The following is a 4,931-nucleotide window of genomic DNA, read 5'->3' on the forward strand; positions in this document are numbered from 1 at the left end:
ATTCCACAACAATCCAAACTCATGCAAATAATTTTACATTTGCGTATGATTTTAAAATATTTTTAAATCAACATTCTATTTATTTAATAAAAAATAAAGCCTTAAATGCTGATTTAATTAACCATAATAGTAATACTTATAATGCTATACTTAAATTTAGGATTGCGAAGTGGTCATACAAGATACTGATGATCCTATATATTTGATGATTACTAAGAACGAAACAAAGTAACTGATACTTGGATATAATGTATGAGTAACTACTCGGTACATGAAAAAGTAATCTTTGTACATCAGTAATCTATGCTAAGGTCGATAATAACTATTAGTCATGATCATAGATAATAGATATACAAATGACAAATGTCAAAGAAATTTTGTCTTGTAGTGAAAAAAAAACGAAGTGTCCTTAAAAATTTAGTGATTTGTAATTGTATTGTTGAAATATATTGCTTTCTAAAACATGCAAGTATGGGTAGCTGTCCAGGATGGGTAAAAAACGTCAACATAGAAAGCAAGATTGAACATGTTCATCTAATGGCGCCTCAAGTAAGGGTTCATAATAGTTAATCCCATATAAAAGTATTTACCTGCGAAAGAACTGTTAAAAGCAGTTTTAACAATAAGTAGTGAATGGTATTTTCAATTATCGGTTTTGATTAATATAAATGGTTGGTGTGTTAAACCAAAAATTATCTAGTGTTCATGCTTTAATTTAAACATTGCATGAATTTATTATCTCAATCGGCGGGTAATATATTTTAATAGGTTTGATATATCTGAAACAATGCATACTTATGAATATTTATCTTTTCAGGTTGTTTTTAAGATATAAATGGCCAGCAAAGTGGGTACTGTTAATGTTTATCATCATTTTAATTGTTTTTATATATTCATTGTTTACGATTTTTAGTCTAATATCTTCTTAATATTCTTTTCGTTCAATAAAGTCTTTATCTCTACATTCTATATATTGGTTGGAAAGGCTGATAGTTTCGAATGAATGAGGTTAATTGTTTATTGGTTGGGTAGACTCATAGGTAATACATAATCAGACTGTAAACAGATAATCTGAGAATAAAAAATATATAGACAGTCTGTGTTGGTTTCGCCCCGTGAGCGAACGAAGCGTGTGTATCGAGATTGATACAGAAATATAATTAAAAATAGCATGCTTTCACCCCTAGTGCACTGTTGCCCAGCCAAAATAGCCGTGGTTCCTTCGAGTGGGGTTACTCGCAATTAGGGGTGTTGCGGGCTACTCGAATGACATGATTCTGGTAGCGAGGGTAGCTTCATGTAAGTGCCCCACACCCAGTTATTGAGATGCTAGTCCCTAAAGGGGGCTGGGCGTCTAGGGAAGCCTTACTTATTTTAGGGTGACTCTAACTAGTTGTCGAAGAATAGAAATACGTATAAACAAAACTGGTAATATATTGGATACTTGTACAATCTTATGGTCCAACTGAACTAGGGGGGAAGGCAACCCCCGGTGAGTACATTAATGTTTATTTATTGGTTGTCAGTAACTGTTAGTTTATTTTGGGTCTACCGGAGTATCTGTTTGACCATCCTAAGTGCAGTCAGGATCTGTTTGGGGAAAAGAATCCATGTTATTAGGTGAGACGAATTACACCTGATCACTACTATTTATTGTTTCTTATGTATTATGTATTTATCAACGCCCTGTAAAAATTATCTAGTTAACAGTTCAGAAGTGGGATTCTACCTACACAGCTCTCTTGACTGCACTACGTGATTTTAATATCGTTATCATCAGCCTTCTTTGTGGTTTGTAGTAAACACCCTGTATGTTATTTTAACTTCTTTAGGAAGTATGAAATGTTTCACCGTATGCGAACCAAGCCATTCATTAAAATAAACAAACAAATTCCAGAGTCGTTTTATATAAGTCGATAATTAACTTGCTCGAAAAAAAATGTTTAGGTTACTTATATACCTAGAATGCTGTCGTGATTAAAAAATTTATATTAGTCCTACGAATAGTTCAAGACTGTATCGTTCAGAATAGTGACGTGATATTAGAATTTCGTGCAAGACAAATTCAAAACAAAACTGTGTACANATATGTTGGACGCTGAAATAACCTAATTAGGTCGTATGCAAGCTCAGCGATGGTGCTAACCAAGATTTTATCGAGTATTTCTAGGGGAAGGGTGGCAAGTTATATATATGTATACATATATGTTGGACGCTGAAATAACCTAATTAGGTCGTATGCAAGCTCAGCGATGGTGCTAACCAAGATTTTATCGAGTATTTCTAGGGGAAGGGTGGCAAGTTATATATATGTATACATATATGTTGGACGCTGAAATAACCTAATTAGGTCGTATGCAAGCTCAGCGATGGTGCTAACCAAGATTTTATCGAGTATTTCTAGGGGAAGGGTGGCAAGTTATATATATGTATACATATATGTTGGACGCTGAAATAACCTAATTAGGTCGTATGCAAGCTCAGCGATGGTGCTAACCAAAATTTTATCGAATATATTTATCATAAATCTACTTAATACCCATACAATAACCTCACTTATACATATACATCTCCAAACCTATACATATATGATAGCTGCACCTTTTACAAATTAGAGCAGTTTGTACCTATTTGTAAATTTATTTTAAAAACAACCGCTCAGTGGATATCACCTCTTAAGTGAACGAAACTTAAATTGTAGAAGCGAACTCACAAACGGCAGACTAGACTTAATTGCACCGAAAAAAGCATTAAAACACCTTTCCTTCGACGTTTTCTTGTGAGTTTCTTATAAATACACCTTCTTTAACTAAAACCCGTGCTACAGGAGTTGAATTATTAATGAAAATTGAGATGGCAACTATGAAAATGAAGTTTGAAGTTTGACGTGTGATCTACAAATATTAATTTGCAAAAAAAAGCGTTAAAAAGGTCCTCCCCTTGATTATTTCGTGTAAGTTTTTCATAATTAGGCCATTTTACGTCATTTCCAGCAAAAAAAAGTTGCATTTTCGAAAAAGCCGCGATTCGGAAGTTTTACCGTTTGGCCATCCTAAGTGCAGTCAGGATCTGTTGGGGAAAAGAATCCATGTTATTAGGTGAGACGAATTACACCTGATTACTACTATTTATTGTTTTCTTATGTATTATGTATTTAACAACACCCTGTAAAAATTATCTAGTTAACACATCAGATGCAATACTCTTGATGAGCATAGTGCCTGATTACTGTTATAATTTGTGGTGTGTTTAAAGTACAATATATAAGTAAAAAATTCTGCCAGCTGTTCTATTTTATTTCAACCTGGATTTCAAGGCACATTCTACTATTTTGTTTCCAAAAGTCATATTATTATATTAACTATAACGAAATCTCCTACTGCATAACAGTTAAATAACACCGGTCGTTAAAATAACGACTCACCGCCTATATACTCTCTATGAGTATTTGTTCCTAAACCTGTGTTCTGTGGACATGTTAATGACAAATTTAGACAAATGTCAAAGAAATTCAAAGCCAACGCTACATGTGTTTTGTAGTAAGAAAAACGAAGTGTCCTTAAAAATGTAGCGATTTGCAATTGTATTGTTGAAATATATTGCTTTCTAAAACATGCAAGTATGGGTAGCTGTCCAGGATGGGTAAAAAACGTCAACATAGAAAGCAAGATTGAACATGTTCATCTAATGGCGCCTCAAGTAAGGGTTCATAATAGTTAATCCCATATAAAAGTATTTACCTGCGAAAGAACTGTTAAAAGCAGTTTTAACAATAAGTAGTGAATGGTATTTTCAATTATCGGTTTTGATTAATATAAATGGTTGGTGTGTTAAACCAAAAATTATCTAGTGTTCATGCTTTAATTTAAACATTGCATGAATTTATTATCTCAATCGGCGGGTAATATATTTTAATAGGTTTGATATATCTGAAACAATGCATACTTATGAATATTTATCTTTTCAGGTTGTTTTTAAGATATAAATGGCCAGCAAAGTGGGTACTGTTAATGTTTATCATCATTTTAATTGACGTTCTTCAGTGTAGAAGTTCATACTAGTAGTGAATGTACTACATATTAAGTTCTGTTAAATGCGTGACCTTGATATCCTTTTGTATCAAAAATGTATTTTAAGTGGTGCATTTTGGTAGTTGCAAACTAATCTGCAATTGCCAAATATTGTACACTAATTATTCCTGATTGCATAAGTTTTGATGCATTTATTCATTTTGTCTATATGTTCTCACTAACCTGAAGTAATTTATTGAGTAGATTTTTGGTACCTCAGTCTAAGCAGCTCAGCTATTCTACTTTCTGGCAAATTGTTAAGACTATTTTTTTGTCTCATAGTTTCCCACCTGGGCAATGTTTTGGCACATTTTGTGATCTTTAATATGGAAGTATAATTATACATTTAATTTGTACAACATTCATATAAACAGAAATTGCACATAGGGATGAGGCAAAAAGAATTTTATTGTGTTTGTGTCTTCTGTTAATATATCTCGATTGCATTTGAATATTGGTTGAAAAATAACTTTCAAATGTTGGGCTACTTTTAACCGTAATTTGTTCCTACAGGATGAATGTGCCAGTGGTCAGTCATCCTAAGGCTGCATGAATTTCCTATTTTATATAAAAAGGTATTAACTGGAATGTCCTAAAAATTATGAAATATTTTTAAACTTAAAGAATTAGACTGAATAAATAGTTTTTTCAATATCTAGAATTTATTTTTTTAAAAAATGTGCAGGATACAGTCAGTACAGTGGTATTTTCTGAAATGCCAAAATAACTAAAACCTTAGTAGTATCTGTTGATTATTAGGCCTTAAATAAATAATTAACATATGATTTTGTGATCGAAGTAAGATTTATTTAAAGCACACATGTATTACTCATTTGTATAAAAAACGCATTCGCCTATGTC

The 4,931-nt window shown here is 32.4% G+C and overlaps 1 protein-coding gene across 4 annotated transcripts in view; it reads left to right on the forward strand.

Moving 5' to 3' along the window:
* Positions 1–3,495: 3,495 nt before the first annotated feature.
* LOC108740171 overlaps positions 3,496–4,931 on the forward strand; it is a 41,071-nt gene continuing 39,635 nt past the window's right edge. For 3 of the 4 annotated variants that reach the window (XM_018474377.1, XM_018474378.1, XM_018474376.1), the window contains exon 1: positions 3,496–3,699. The gene's annotated coding sequence lies outside the window, so the exon portion shown is untranslated. Of the gene's footprint in view, positions 3,700–3,967; positions 4,853–4,931 lie in introns of those variants that run through there. The other variant, XR_001938286.2, reaches the window with a different exon arrangement.

This window comes from Agrilus planipennis, unplaced genomic scaffold, assembly GCF_000699045.2.
Source record: "Agrilus planipennis isolate EAB-ADULT unplaced genomic scaffold, Apla_2.0 scaffold273, whole genome shotgun sequence".
Classification (NCBI taxonomy): Eukaryota; Metazoa; Arthropoda; class Insecta; order Coleoptera; family Buprestidae; genus Agrilus; species Agrilus planipennis.